General features: G+C 46.8%; 1 long non-coding RNA gene across 1 annotated transcript; it reads left to right on the forward strand.

The window, feature by feature from the left end:
* The first annotated feature begins 2,174 nt into the window (after window positions 1-2,174).
* LOC130684492 (uncharacterized) lies at window positions 2,175-4,460 on the forward strand. The gene is made up of 2 exons (XR_008998771.1): window positions 2,175-2,283; window positions 3,885-4,460. It is a non-coding gene; the product is annotated as an uncharacterized LOC130684492 (long non-coding RNA).
* The last annotated feature ends 11,975 nt before the right edge of the window (window positions 4,461-16,435 follow it).

Genomic DNA, 16,435 nt, shown 5'->3' on the forward strand with positions numbered 1-16,435 from the left:
CAAATCAGGTTTTATGGGTCCTGGACATTTGTGGCTAGTTTAAAACCCAGTTCACTATGTGAGTTATTCCTCTTGGCTACATCATTGAGTTGCCTTGACTGGAAATCTCACTGGGGCGCAGAGATGAGAAAGATGAGAACAAAGTCAGCCCCTGGAGAAGCTACTCGCTGCAGGTGTAAATGGACCGCAGGACACCCCATGCACTGGGAGCTGCTGCCTCTGAAGCAGGCTGGGTAAATTCCTCTAATAGAAGCCCCTGGACATAGATCTCACACAATGGAATTTGACTCCTGGCTCCACCACTTCCTGGCAGTGTGAACTGGGGCGTGTTCATTAACCTTTCTGGGACTCGCTGGTCCCTCCTATAAACTGGAACTGATGATAGCTACCTGTCAGGGCAGTTAGGGGCGGTCAAAGGAAATGCATAGCCCCCAATAGCACAGGAGATGTTAGTAGAAATAGCAACACCTGAATCTGTATTTACAAGCGTCACCTCTTACTTAACCCTCACAGTCACCTGGCAGGTGGGGTGTCTGGAGGCCTGCTATTACCCTTCGGAGTCCCAGGAATCAGCCTGCCCACCTGCCCCTTAGAGCTGGCTGCAGAGCTGGGACAGGACCTGTGTGTCCCCTGTAATCCAGAGCACTAGCTGTCCGGCTGCTGGGGCCTCTTGGATAGTGTACCAGATGACAAACTGGCCTCCATTTTCTCCTGGGCCTCCCTTGCTCCCCAGCCACAGGGCAGGTACTCCCTCTTTCATGCCCCCAGGTACTTCCTGTGGAATTGAAGGCCCAGAAAGAGTACAGATAGGGACTAAGCAGACACCAGGGAAAAGGAGGCTCGTTATATACTTTCTAGATGAATCTCCAGGCTGCAGCAACTCCGGGTGAGTCCCAGGCCTGCAGCAAGCCTGTCTATGGTGGGGCTTTCTCAACATGCTGTTTGGAAAGTCAAGATTTACAGTGTAAACTTTGTCCCCCTTTCCCTTCCTTTGGGGATTCACAGATGTAGCTCTGTGCAGCGCTGCCTCCCCACATCCCTTTGGTGTGAAAATCTGCAGTCACATGACGTTTCCATCAGAACAAGTCCCAGACACTGCTGCCCTCTCCGAGAGGACAATGCTGGGGCTGCATTGGCTCCTGAGTTTGCCCTGGTGTAGGTTTCTCAGTGGCACTATTTTTGGCAGATTTTTTTTATCCTTGCTGTTTATCACAAGCCTGTCGGGCAAATGACAGCAGAATTGCAAGCTTGAATGGGCTTGTCTGACAGGCCAACTTTTATCCTGGGTGCTACTGCATGACTTTTAAAAAAGGAACTCTGAGCAGAGGGTAGTAATTTCACACTGCTTCCTCGCTGTAATTTGCTTTTGGGTTTAAAATGTCGTGTTTCAATCACCCTTGCTGCATGGAGTAAGGGAGAAGGTGGGCCCTGTGTGTGGTCCATGTATGTGTAATAGACACACAGAAAGGCGTTGCTTTGCTCCGAAGTGTTGGCTCTAAGAACCACTGACCAGCACGCCAAGGAACATCTCCACCAGGTGCCAATGAGTGCATTCAAAGGGATTCATAATAAATTACCAGCTCCAGCAGAAATAGAGAACCACTTGTAACAAAAAGTGTCAGATCAGACATCTCCATCATTCAAGCATTTATTAGAAAAATTTTACCCCCGAGGCTGCATTAAGCAGGGGAGCTGGGAAGGTTGTAGATAAATCCCCAAAGCAGGAGGGTCTGAAACCCAAAGGCGTGGAGGCTCAGATGAGGTCCACCTGAGGATGTGCAGTTTAGCCTGGAGAAGGGGAAGCTAATAGGTTCAGGTTGAAAGGGAAAAGATAGCCTCTATGCTGATGAGAGCTAGTGAAGCTATGCTTGCGGAACCCTCTAAGGAAACAGACAGAGGCTCATGGAAAGGTCAGTGGACATGGTTGTACCCAGTTCAGCTGACTGTCCCAGGTTTGTAAATCTGCCTGTGGAAGCACCCCAGCCCCACAGTTCCACCACCTCGGACCACACTTCCTCTGGAGGCCACCTGCTTGACATTTCATTCTTCTTCCTGGGGATGGCTCCTAAAGTTGCATGTTCTTAATCTTGCTCCTCACCTAGATTATACATTTCTTGAGGTCAGGAATTAATATCTAGTCCTCCCTGCATGCTCTGAGGCTCCCTTCTGTGTTTCAGCACAAAACAAGACTCACCGACTGACTCTCCAGAGTGTAGCAGTGACCTTCACTCATGGCGCACCAAGTTTCAGAAGCATCCAGGAGATTGCACAAGAGGCAGGCAGGTATTCCTAGGAGGCCAAATTGAAAATCTCTCTGCCTGCTTTTTGCACCTTCCTGGCCATGGTCCCAGGGGCTGTATCCTCCTCCCCGTGAGCGACCCCAGCGCTCTCAGGCCTCTGGTTCTTTGCAGTGCACTGTTTCCTCTGCCTGGCTGTCCTTTCCTCAGTCTTCCATCTGTGGCCTTGTCCTTTCATCTCCAGATCAACCATCTCCTCCCCACAGAGCTGCCAACATTCCTTGGGCAGAGCTAGAGCTGGTGACGCCTCACTCACTGTAGGTCCAGGATACTTTGTGAAAGCCTGACAGGGAGGCTGGTCCAGCTGCCCTCCTGACGGGGATCGGTACTCTTCTAGTCAGACTGTGAGTGCCTGGAGGGTGGTCCCACCTTCCTCTTCACCTCTCAGCTCTTGGTGCTCAGCATAGCGCATGGCACCCGGTATGGTTTATGGATGAATGTGTTCCCCACATTGGCAGACTGTGGGGAAGGCATCACCAGGGCCCAGGGTATAATGTGGGGCAGAGCAAACAGGGACTCCACTGTGAGACGAGAGGAATGCCCCTGAGGGAATCAAGGCCCTGGGACCCCTCCTGATAAGCTGGGGCACTTGGGGCCAATCCTAGACATGATGTAACACTTGCCTTCTGGAGCCCCAGCCTCATTTTGAGACCTGTGAGGGTTCCTTTGTTTTTCATTACAAATATTTATGCCACTTCTTCTTATGGCCTTCAGTCACACTGGACAAGGTAATTATTAGTAGTTTCTGGAGACAGACCATGGGGTATGGGTGTGCACAGCAGTGTGTGGGGGCAATGGGAGGAGAGAGTGGCACTAGCCATGGATGAGGGGGAAGTTTTGGGGGGTGGTCAGTAGTGAAGAAGGACCCCAGCCTGGCTTATGATGCCCTCCCACCGCTGTGGGATGCAACAGGGTGCCTCCACTTCCCTGCCTATCAGGCAAGTATAATAGTAATGGCTCTTTCATCAAGTTGTTCAGAAAATAAAGCAAATTAATGCATCTGAGCATCTAGTGTGGTGCCTGGAACATGGTAATTGCTCCTTAAAAGCCACCTCCTGTCATCTGCAATCAGAAGATGGAGTCAAGTCAGGCTTTTTCCATTTGCAAGGTTTCTGGCCTGGATGGGTCAAGTCAACTCACCTCTACACACATGCTCTAGTTTCTGAAATGAGGAAAGAAATTCTGACCTCGTTGGCTGTTGTGAGAATCAGGGAGATAATGGGAGTGAATGTATTTTGTGAGCTGTGAGGTGCTCTCCCGAGGGAGTCGTGAAGTTGCCCAAGGGAATGTATTGGGAGGTGATGGCGCCTCAGAGGTCCTACCACATGAGAGCTGCCCCTTTGAGGAGTTGATGACCGAGCATTACCATACTTTTAATTTCTGTAAAGTGATGGTTTACCACCAGCCACCTAAGGTCCAATGAGCTACCTCTAAGCAATTTGGGACTCTCCCATCATGAAGGTCAATTCTGTGTGTCAGCTGGGTTACAGTGCCCAGGTAGGTGGTCATGTATTATTCTGGATGTTTCTGTGAGGATGTATTTGGATGAAATGAACGTATAATTCATTGGCCTTTGCGTTAAGGCAGATGAACCTCATCCAATCAGTTGAAGACCTGAATAGAACAAGAGACTGACATCCCCTGAGCAAGAGGAATTCTGCCAGCAGACCACCTTCAGAGATGGGTTACAGCATCGGCCCTTCCCTGGGTCTCCAGCTTGCAGGCCTACCCTTCAAATTTTGGACTTGCCAGCTCTATAATTGCATGAGCCAATTCCTTAAAAATAAATCTCTCTCTCTCCAAACACATACACGTACACATAATTCTGTTCATTCTGTTTTTCTGGAGAACCCTGACTAATATGCCCATAAACATTTGGAGTCCTCAGACAGCTTTAAATTATAACATCTAAAAGCCAGAGTGAACATGACTTTCACAGTTTGAAAGTGCCACTTTCAAACATAGCTAGCCAATCCTAAGCCTGATTGCCCCGCCTTGCCCATTTCTTTGCATGCAAACCACAGTAATGTTCTTGCCCACAGCCCTTCCCCCTGCCCTGTCTCCCTCTGTCTCCTGACTGACCCTGGTGCTTCCTGGTGTGGCCCTTCATGCATGCTGTGTTCTCCCAAGGGAACTGTGAGTATAATAAAAATCTTTAAACTTTCCCAGTCTCTCCTGATCTGTTTCTGGTCTTATCATACTCACCAAGGTAATATGATAAAACAGACTTTGACTGTTGCCCAGCACTAGGAAACCCTGGGCCAGCCTCCAGAGCTCGGTGAGTGGCTTATTTGTCCCCATCACATGGCACTGTTCTAGATGCCACAGTACTATTCTTTGTGGGGTCTGGGGCTCATAGAAAGGGTAGTCAGCATCTCAAGCAGCCTGGGACAAAAGAATTGTTCCTTGCATAGAACAGAAATCATCACCATCATTGTAAACATGATTTGGCCCTACAGAGAGCCACGATGAGCAGTGTTCTCAGTGAGACCAAATGTTCATACAGAAAAAGGGCATTATTGGCTCTTTCAGGGCCCACAGAAGTCTAAGTCCCCCATGTAGGGAGGGTTCCAGAAGCATCTGTGTCTGAGACAGAGCTCATCTACCTCACCTGGTGAGGGGATAGCTACCTCCCGGAAAAGAGTTAATTCACCCTGGGTGATGCCTAATGTCACACAATCATATAATAATAGAACCTCAGAATATCAGAGCCTGGAAGGGAGCTAACAGGTCACCTGAGTCCCATGCCCTTCATTTTTTTTTTTTTGAGAGGGCATCTCTCATATTTATTGATCAAATGGTTGTTAACAACAATAAAATTCTGTATAGGGGACTCAATGCACAATCATTAATCAACCCCAAGCCTAATTCTCAACAGTCTCCAATCTTCTGAAGCATAATGAACAAGTTCTTACATGGTGAACAAATTCTTACATAGTGAATAAGTTCTTACATGGTGAACAGTGCAAGGGCAGTCATCACAGAAACTTTCAGTTTTGATCACGCATTATGAACTATAAACAATCAGGGCAAATGAATATTCATTTGATTTTTATACTTGATTTATATGTGAATACCACATTTCTCCCTTATTATTATTATTATTATTATTATTATGTTTAATAAAATGCTGAAGTGGTAGGTAGATGCAAGATAAAGGTAGAAAACATAGTTTAGTGCTGTAAGAGGGCAAATGTAGATGATCAGGTGTGTGCCTGTAGACTATGTGTTAATCCAAGCTAGACAAGGGCAACAAAACATCCACGGATGCAGAAGATTTCTCTCAAAACGGGGGGGTGAGGTTCTAAGCCTCCCCTCTGTTGATCCCCAATTTCTCACCTGATGGCCCCCCTGCGACTGTGCCTGTCTTAGGTTGTTCCTCCCTTGAGGAATCTTACCCGTCTCTGGCTAACCAGTCATCTTCCGGGGCCATACAGGGAGATGTAAAGTTGGTTATTGAGAGAGAAGCCTTATTGTTTGAAATGGTTAGCTTTTTACTTCTTTGTAGATTTGTGCCCTGTGGCTTCTATGCCCAGCATTTGTCTTGAGGTATCTTTACCACTTGGAAGAATTATGATACTCGGTAATTTCAATATGAGGCACGAATTCTACTTAAGGGTTATAATTAGGAAGGAAGAAGAAAAGCTATAGAAGTAGCAGATGGAAGAAAACATGCCCATGCCCCTCATTTTAAGAATGAAAAAACAAATCCCAGTTAAAACAAAGACATTCACTCATCTACCATTCCTATCATGGAGCCCCAAATGAATGTTAATTTGGTACAGAATGGAAGCATAGCATCCATTTTGTAGGGTTTCTTACTGATTGAGTAATCTATGTGTGGGTCCATTCATTCACCCATCTGTCTGTCTGTCTGTTCTTCCCTCCATCCATCTATTCCTCACCAAACAAGATCCTGAAGCATCTACACGGAGCACCCAGGTTTGGCTTGTGCTCACTCCCTCCTTACGTCCTGTTTCCTTGCCTGCCCATGAGCTCAGGACATGTGCGGGTGAGGAGGAGAGGCCAGTCACAGCAGTGTCACTGTGGCACTTTGGAAACTCTCCAGGTGCCTCACATGCCCCTGGTTAGTGTCACCCAATCAGGATTGCTCGACAGAGCTAAAGTTAGGAAGGATGTTAAGGTATACAAGATGATAGAGGGCTAAAATCAGGACCATCTCTGTCTTCGTAATAACTTCCAATGCCAGAACAGGGGCCACTGGATGGAGCTGAGGACAAAGACATGTAAATAAACCACCCTTGGGAGCTGCTGCATCCCCATGTCCATGGCCAGAACGGCGGTGCACCTGGCTCCGGCTGGGGCTCACTACGCTAGCTGTTACAGCTGACTGTGAAGGGGGCGGGGGAAGCCATGATTGAAAATGGCATTGGCTTTTACAGGAGCTAAAATAAGGGCAATTAAATCTCCACAGGAGGGCAAGAATTAATTTAATTCTACATACACAACCCTGCCCACCCCTCCAACAGCTTTTATAGTGGGCCAAGAGCATAGTGGGAAAGTCGGAGGGAAAGCAGAAAGATTTGTTCCCAGCACCAGGTCTTAACTACCGCACAAATCAGGGGCTTGAACTTGACGGCCCTCAAGGCTGATCCAGTGTGGCAAATCCAGGGCTTCTTACAGCTTCTCTCTATACTTGGTTTATTTCATACAATCTGTATAGGGGCTGTTTTCACACGTAATGGCAATCCTGAGTCACTATCTATTTCCCATCTTTGCCTACAAAACAGCAACCCAGAGCTAGTGCTCTGCCATAAATACGGGGCCCCATAAAGCCACTACTGTATAGATTTGCCTTTGTGTGTGTGTGTGTGTCTGATTTGCTAGCATATTGGCAACCTTCCAGGCTCCAGGAGAGGAAAAAACCACCCCGAGCACCCCGACAGCCTCATTTTGATCTGTGATACTGAGGAACTCATTTCCACTTCACAGGCTCTGCTGAGCAGTGCTGCAGAAAGACAAGCCCCAGACGTGGAGGGGATAGGAGGAGGTGCGGGGAGGAGGTGGCTGAGAGGAAGGATGGTGGAGGAGAGGGAGGCAGGGAAGATGAAAGCAGAAAAGGGATGCATTTATTAAGCTGTTTTTCTTTTGGTGAAAAGAAGCATTTATCAGTGATTTCATATATCATGTGAGAGGTGGCTTCCTGCCAATTTCCAAGAATCCAAACAACCCACTGACATCATATGCTAAATATAGCTCAGCCTTTGCTTTAGGTGAATAATTAATGCTGTTGGAAGGGAATAGGTTCTCCTCAGTTACATGTTTATTATGATCGGGCTGTCAGGCTTGTGTAATCAAAAGAATAATGTCCAGTTCCAAGGAGGAATGGTGGGCAAAGAACTCTTGAAATCATTTCAGGAGATGACGTATGTAGCCCCCATTCCTGTTGCCTTCCCAGACGGCCAGCTGAGCTTGGCCCTGAGCAGGGACAAGGGGGATTCAGTTGTAGTGGGTCTTCAAAGTCCTGATAAGTATGTGTGTGCGTGGGTTGTATGTCCTTGTTTGCCCTGCCCTCCAAACCAGGAAGGAAAGGTGGTTCATCTCTCTGAGGGAAACATATGGACTGAAAACATTCAAATGCACAGATATGTCCATGCGCTTGTCATGAGGCTGGGGCAGAGGGAGTGGAGGTTGGACAGAGTGGGGTGGGGTTTGTGGTAAAGATGGCAAGGACCTACATTTATTCTGCAGGCCTTCAGATAAAGGGGCTTGCTGAATGGTAATTGGAGATCCTAGCCGCTAGCTCGCAGGCCTTGCCTCCCCTCATTCCATCCACTAAGCTTTTGCGCTGAGCATGTTGAGTCCAAGCCACCTGAAGAATTGACATTGATAACAAGACCTGGAGATCTCTGCCTCTTTTCCTAGAGTCATTCTTTTCCCTGCTCACCCCCAGGCTCACATGGAGTATGGGGAGCCATCCCATAGGGCTCGCAGATACTTAGAGGAAGGGCAGCTGTAGGGAGAAGAAAGGACAAGAAAATTAGCACAGGGAGATAAGGAGACTATGAATCAAAATAGCTACCATGAGGTGTTGGATCCCTGTGAACATCTGCAAGATTTCTATTCACAGTCAGGGTTACAATAGAGGTGGTTACTATGGAAACTAGTGTAAAAGCAGCCCAGAGAAAGGAGAGGGCTTGGAATTCAGAGGCGAGAGGAAAAGGCACACAACACTTTCAAATCATCTGAGAGGAATGTTACAGCACTTGCCATCTCTGATAGGAGTAAAACCTACTGAGCCAGGGGAATGTTGAAGACTATGATCCTGGGGGTCAGGGACCATCAGACACTATAATCCCTTTCCCCCACAAGCCTGGGTATTGAGCATGCTTTCCTGCAACTAAGATCATCTACCAGAAAAGCATTTCCAGGCTGCTCAGGGTGGCAAATGCCACAGTGGATGGCATGCTCTGCTGGGTTCGGCCAAGGCCTCCGGTAACGACCTTGGAGAGATCAGGTCATTTTTCTGTGTCACAGTTTCATCACCTACCTTCCTCCCAGAGAGGAATAATGAAGCACTTGGCTCAAGAAAGAAATAATGGTACTGTTTCAGGCAGAAACTCTGGGAGCAACTGGAAAAGACAAGAGCCACCTCAGCCAGTGCCCGAAGCATGTCCCAGAAGGGCCAGGAGGGAGGCAGAGGCCCAAGCCATGTCTACACCCAACCAGCTTCACTTCCTCTGGGTGTGAGCATTCGTGGGATGAGAGTGTTTTCTCAGGCTGAGGAGAGTCTGAACAGGTCATTCACCTTTCATTCAGAACTCGCAAGCCCAGCCTTGTGCCTACAAGGCCCTCCTCAATAGAGATAGAAAGTATAACTTCAAATTTTCTGATAGCCACATTAAAAAAGTAAAAGAAACAGAAGAATCAATTTTAAAGTAACTTATTTAACTCCAGTATGTCCAAAATATGATAATTTCAATAAAACCAATATAGAGATTATTAATGAGATAGTTTATATATTTTTTCATAGTAAATCTTTCAAATCTGGTGTGTGTTTTAATATAATGAGCTACATTTCAAGGCTCAATAGCCACATGTGGCTAATGGCTACTGTAGTAGATGGTGCAGCTCTAGAACTTTCCATCCAAATAGGAAGAATACAAAGAAATAAGAATACAAAATAGGCCTGTTTGGCTCAGGCACTGGTTCCAACCACTTGCCTTGTCTCACTAAGGGAGCAATAGTCACACACACACACACACACACACTTTGAAAAGACAGTAAATCTCGGATACCTCTTTGCCACTGAACAGTGACCATCCTGTGATGAAGATGAAGGAGAATGTCCATCTGACAACTTCAGTCCATGGGCCAGTGAAATCACACAAACTCCATTCAAGCCACATCTCTGTGACTTCCTGAGGGCCACTTTCTAAGACATTTTCTGAAACTTTCTGAGTTTTCCTCAGTTGTAGAAGGAGAAGAGTATAGTCACATGTGGCTATTTGAGTTTACACTGGTTAAGAGGTAAACACTTACTTCCTCAGTCATGCCAGCCACATTCCAGGTGCTCAACAGCCTGGTGTGGGTAGCAGCTGCTGATTGGACGGTGCAGATACAGAACATTCCATGGCCACAGAAAGTCCTGTTGGATGGCACGGCTCTAGTGCACTTGGTCATCCATTCAGTATGCAATCCGTGTAAAACCAGAGAGCACAGGACACACAAGTAAGCAGGTCTCAGGGCAGACTGGATAGCGTGGATCCCAACTTCTCCACTTGGATATACATCCACTTGAGTAAGTTTCTTAACCCCTCTGTGCCTGAGTTTTCTCATCTGGAAAATGGGGATGATATTAATAGGACTTAGTTCAGTAAGTGATTGTGAGAATTACATAAGGGAATGCATGTGACATGTTTGCCAAAGTGCCTGGCACCTATAAGTGCTTACTAAGTATCAGATAGTATTATTAATTATGCCATATTAATCTTCTCAAAAGTAAGAAAGGACTGGGATCATACTGAAAGGTACAAGTGCCCTTGGTTAACCCAAAAAAGCTACTGGGAGAAGTAATCCCTAAAGCTATCATTCAAAGGAAAGTGAGGAGTCTCCATGCATTCAAAGCACTCCATAAGCATTTACTGAGTGTTCACTGTGTTCAAAGCACTGTTACAGAAACGATGATGAGACAAGGCCTCTTCCATCTAGGAGGCCCATGTCTGGAGGACAAAGATAGACTGTACTACTGTGAGTAAGGGCGATGAAAGATTACATACAGAGGGCTAGGCAAGCCTAGACGGGGAGCCCCTAACTTAGCTGTGGAGCTAAGGAAGACATTGTACAGGGGGATCCTTGAGCAGACCCTTAAAAGGCTGGGAAATGGCAGGCAGGAGAAGGAAGGCAAAGGGCATGAGTGATCAGGCCTTAAGCGGGCACTGAGGTCACACGTTTCAGCCTCTAGCCCTCCATGGGCTGTTCATAGGCTCATTGCTGATTGACAAGGCAGGTTGCAGCCTGTGCATCAGGCCCCCACGCAGGCAGAGCCCCTCAGCAGTAAAGAGCACCACCCCACTCCACTGTCCAACCAGTAGCCCCAGGCCTGTCTGACTCCCCGCCTCACCACCCAGGTGGGGAAATGGGGGAGCACCAAAAATGGTTCCATCCTAAGGCAAGTTTAAGCAGGGCACATCAGGGAGATTCATCCCATTATTATTCTGATTGTTGTGCATTCTTTTAATGTTGAAAGTTTGGCATATACCTGCTTTTCTTATCTTCAAAGGGCCAGTATGTCTTTGTGAAGGAAGCTGAGACTGCCTGATGCAGGGCAAGGCTGGGGTTGGGGTGGGGTGGGGTTGAGGGGAGATCAGGATGGGCCTGTTTGCGTAGGGTCAATAGGCTGGTATGCCAGCTTGCTGCCCCCAAGGCTGGATCAGTATGCAAGTCAGGCACCACCAGCCAAGATGGAAATAAAAATCCAGAAGAGCCTATTTCTGGTGACTGGGAAACTTTGAGAGGACTTACAGCCCTGGAACAGCCAGGGGCCTGCACAGGCCTGACAGGAGGGAGGCCGGACCAGCTGTCCCATAGGCCTTTTCCAGCATCTCGGGGCTCACACCTTCCAAGAGCCCCAAAGAGTAGGCAATTGAGTTCCCAATAGACGAGGCTGAGCTCCAGACCCTCACTGATGCCCAATGAGGGAAGCATTGTTTTTTCTCCTTGGGACTTCTGGTTTCTTCGTTGCCTTTTCCCATTCTTTCCAGCTATTGTCAGAGGAGGAGATGGCCTTTCCAAACAGACAGCTCCATCTTCCAGTTGGTCTGCCTCTCCAGATGCCATCCAGTGCCATTCTGAGCCTCACAGAGCAATGATCAGAGATGCTCTGAGGGTGACCAGCCATGCAGGGTTGTCCGGACCATCCTTGGTTTTAGCACCAAATGGCCCCGTGTCCCCATACCCTGGGAATATATAGCCTCAGTCCTGGGCCAGTTAGGATGGTTGGTCACTTGCCCCTCATGCAGCCCCCTTCTTGGGCCTCTGAGCCCAGGCTGAGATACTGCTGGAGTAACAACCATATCAGGAGACATGCATGAAAGAGAGGTCTTCCTCTCCCAATAAAGAGCTCTTTATGTTCTAGTCAGCAAAGGAAAAGCCCACATGGGCATTCACCCTGACAGCGGACTAGAGATAGGAGATGGTCAGGAGACACAGATGTGAGGGGAGAAAAGCCCTATGCCTTGGAGTTACTGGAAGCCAAGGGAGCACTGGGCACTCAGGCCTGCTGGTGACCGCACACTGTTTGGGCTCCTCCCACTGAGCTTCGGGTCATCCGAGGCCGAGGCAATGGAGGGGCACAAGAGGAAATGGTGGGAGGAAGGTGGGTATCATGCCTCAATCCCTCAGGGAGCAGTGGTGTGCTAGTAAATGTGAACAATGGGCTCTCTTGGTATGGGCACGCTGGAGCCCTGATGTGTGTCATTTGCCAATTTCTTTGGTGTAAATGCTTCATGGCTAATTTCCAACCACCAGTGTGATGCCACTGATGCAGAGTGGGAAGAGATGCACACAGTTGGCTCTCACAAGCAGTACAAGCTGTGTCCTTGTACTGTGTGTGTGTGTATGTGTGTGTGTGCATGCATGTGTATGTGTGGTGCATGTGCAAGACCTTAGCCAGCCCTGCACTGTGCACTTGGGATGAGGCTGTCCCTGCTGCTAAGGTGAGGTCAAAAGTTTTAAAGGCCACTCAGCAGTACCAGGAACCTAACTTGCTCTCTGTAATCTTAAACATACAAAATGAGGTTTATCCAGAAATGGGAGTTATAAGTGATGGAATCAATGCCGAGGACATGAATAGACCTAATTGTGAATGCTGTAGGATCTATTCTATAGAGAACTAAGGCAGAATCAGACCCATGTTTTCCTCTAGTAGGAAATATGGGAAATTGTGTGCTACTCACTGAAAAAAAATGTAAAAGGAAAGCAATTATTTTTCTTCACCGTTAAAAAACATTATTTTTGTGGGTATAACCTAGAATCAGTTATTAAATGCCCCTTTAGGATAAAGCATAACTCATAGTAAACTTCAAGGAGGATGTACATCTCACTTAAGGATAAATAAATAAAATGATGTTTGACCAATTTGATGAAGACAGTAAGTCAAACTTAAATGCCTTGGCATTTGATGTTGCTCAAACTACAAATCTTATTAAGAAGCTTTTTATATTTAAAATATGCAAAATGCACACAAAATTTAGTAGTGAAAGTAAAATTAAATATTTAATGACATAATTAAGTCTTATTAATGGTATGTCCTTTATTTTGTGGATTAAATATTCACAACAATTATCATCTCTTTCATCGTTACTACTTAAGCAATGTGTTTTTCATAATTATTTGTTAGGTATTTTCATTAAATTTTGATGAATATTAATCATTAAAATAAAAAACAGTTTTTATTTCTATCATAATGACTTTACAGGATAATAATAAATAACTAAGTGTTTACAGTGTGTTCTTGCTAATATTTAGATCACTGATTTTGTTGCCAGAGAGGGGAAGCATAGATCTTTATGGGTGACAAATGACAATCATCACATTCTTCCATTATTCTTTATTTATTTAATCTACTATTCCTAATATAGCTGTTGGAGAAATATGAATCATGGTGCACTTACAACTAAACCTAGTTAGTAGCAGATTAGGTTTAAATTTTTCTCATGTTAACAGTGGCTTGGCAGTCTTTTCCATTTTTACTCCATTTACCTCATTGTTTCAGTCCATCAGAGTTCATACTGGTGGGCACATTATCTCTCCATGACATTTAAGGCTTAGTCTGAAAGCATCACAGATATTTTTCTTCTGAGACAAAAGATGAGGTTTTTCATCTTGGACAATATGAAACAAATATATATGGATCTCCTAATTTTCCATTCAGATCATGATTGCTGAGAGCAAACAGGAATGGGTCCTATCAGCATAAGGGCACAAGATGCATATGGTAACCATCCCTCCCTGCAGCAAGTGTGGAGGCCACATTGTGTTCAGCAACACTCTTGAAAGCCTGTCACTTTTGGAGGGCAGCCCAAGAGCTGTTTTGCTTTCCCCCATTCCCACCCCTGTCTCCTGCTGCTGACCACCTGGGAGGCTTTTGCTAACACCTTAAGTGCATTTTCTCTGAGAATGACTGTCAGGCCAGCAATCACATTTCAAAGCAGTTCTGATTCAGAGCCCGCTCGGCATTCTGCGACCAGAAGAGCAGGCATTAGAGCAGACAGTCGTGCTAATCAGAACTGGATGCTCTTTAGCTTTCCTAGGAGAGCTTTTTCTCTTTTGCAGAAGACATCTGCATTTTTTTTAAAGGTATCATTGCTATACACTCTTATGAAGGTTTCACATGAGAAACATTGTGGTTACTACATTCACCCATATTATCAAGTCCCCTCCATACCCCATTGAAGTCACTGTCCAGAAGACATCTGCATTTTTAAAGCCACAGCCTGTTAGAAAGAGCTCTGAACCACAAAGAATGTACAGCAAGAGCGAGGAGTTTCTAGCTATTAACAATCTAACCAGTAGTTGACCATTCAGTTTAGAGGAACCCATATTTGTTCGTTTCAGTAGCAGCTACAGTTTACTGAGAACTGACCATATTTGGCTGGCTGAGTGCTGTTTCTGACTCTCATGAAAACCCTGCAAAATGGGAGAGAGATTACTCTGTTTTGTGGACACACAGAAGCTCAGAGAGTCAGTTGAACAACCTAAGGTCACACAGCTGGCATTTGAAGACATGACATGAAGCCACATCTTTCTGGCTCAAAATCCTGTGCTCCTCTCACCACACCTTGACACCACCTCCCTCACCAGCTGTTCTTTTGTGTGCTTATACAGAACACAGGCCCCAGATAAATTTCATTGTTAAATGCTGAATACACATAGGCACAGTAAAAAGTGCATGAACATGTGAGCAGAAGGACACCACTAGACGTGTCCCTGGTCCCATTGCCCATAAATACATGCTAACTGTTTGGCCCTGGATGGGAAGATACCCAGGTCCCCTCTCAGATCTTTATGTGTGACTGCTCATCCCTCCAGCCAAGCCATCATCAAGTGTTGAAAGAAGGGGCGGGCCTAGGTGTCTGTGTGTCCCCAGCCCTGTACAAACAGCTGTCCTGGAATATCTAAAGCTCAAAGTTTAATAATGTGTGTTTAAACCATTATACTAAAAAACTTACCAGTTCTGGTCATTTCCGGTAATGATATCTGCTCTTGTTCACACTGAGAGCCTTGGCTGTGTGCAGCTAATGCTGTCAGGACCCACTTAAGACCCCAAGACAGGGGTTCCCTCCATACCATTCCCTCAGAGAGCCTTGCTGGCCCTGGGGCAGTGCTGAGAACACTCCTACGAAATGACTCACAGGCCTCGGTTTCCCCTTTCTTGCTTTGTGTACATCAAGAAAAAAGTACACGTGGGCTCAGCCCAGACAAATATGGGATTCCATGCCAGCGCTGTCAGGCTGCCCTGTGCTGCCCAGGCAGGGGTACAGGGTGCCATGCTCCTTTGCAGTGTCTCTCCCTGCCAGGCGCAATGTGAGCATTGTTTGTTACCTATTGAGCTCTAGCACCATATTTGGCTCTGCACACAAGCCTGATAGATTATTCCTGTCACCAGCCTCGCTCGGGTGGCAGTGCTCCAGGCCTTTTCCTCATCCCTCCCCCTTCCTCCACCCTCCAGCAACTCGGAGGCTCTGATCAGGCCTCCCCACTGCCCTGCAGACCCTTTTGAAGAAGCCATTTCCGGGAGAGGTGGGAGCTGATGACAGATAGCCAGTTGGCCTCCATGCTCAGGCCCCAGCCAGGCCCCAGTGAATCATCCCCACCCCAAAGCCGCTGACAGCCATGGGGCCTTTCTGGAATCATCTCCTTCCCCACCTGCCCTTAGTTCTCATTTTCAGAGAGAGGCTTTGGGATTGAGAGGCTTATGATTCACAACATGTGGTGGCTGGGAAAAAGCTGAGCTGCAAGGGTCAATTATATGGCCTGATGGAAAGGAGTCCCTTGAGAGTGTGGAATGGGGGTGGTACAGAGCTGGAAGCCACTTCCATTATGTCCTGCAGCAAGTTGCTACAGCTTTCTGGGGATTCAATTTGTCATTGGTCCTATAAATTGTCATGGCATCAAATAATTAGGAATGTTTTGTAAAGTGTGGTGGAGGGACTCTGTCATAAGACAGGGACACCCTTTCCTTGCTCCATCACCAAGTATCAATGTGACTTTAGGAGTTGTGCCCTGAAACTTACTAACATCCATCTCATGAAGGATGTGCTCACTGTAACCAACCCAGGGAATATCGGTTATCATTAACTGACTGAAGACAAAGAGAGGTTTCAGAAGCTAAACCAGGAGGCAGAGAGCCCAAAGTTGCAGCTTAAGGGGAGAGACGTGTACAACATGCCAGGCACTGTGGAGCCTTGAACCAGGGACTCCAGCCCCTCCCCACACCTAGGTGAGGGTGGTGTGCTTTTTGCAACCACTACCACCAATTCTCCAATTTTCTGACACCAACTGGGTGCTCTACAATTCAATCCAATTCTGACATGAACAGCCCAGAGTTAGAGCAAACCCCACAGGGCAAGGGCTCAATTCTACAGGACTGCCCCCCTTCAGATGCCATCTGCAAA

Source organism: Manis pentadactyla, chromosome 8 (genome assembly GCF_030020395.1).
Source record: "Manis pentadactyla isolate mManPen7 chromosome 8, mManPen7.hap1, whole genome shotgun sequence".
NCBI lineage: Eukaryota > Metazoa > Chordata > Mammalia > Pholidota > Manidae > Manis > Manis pentadactyla.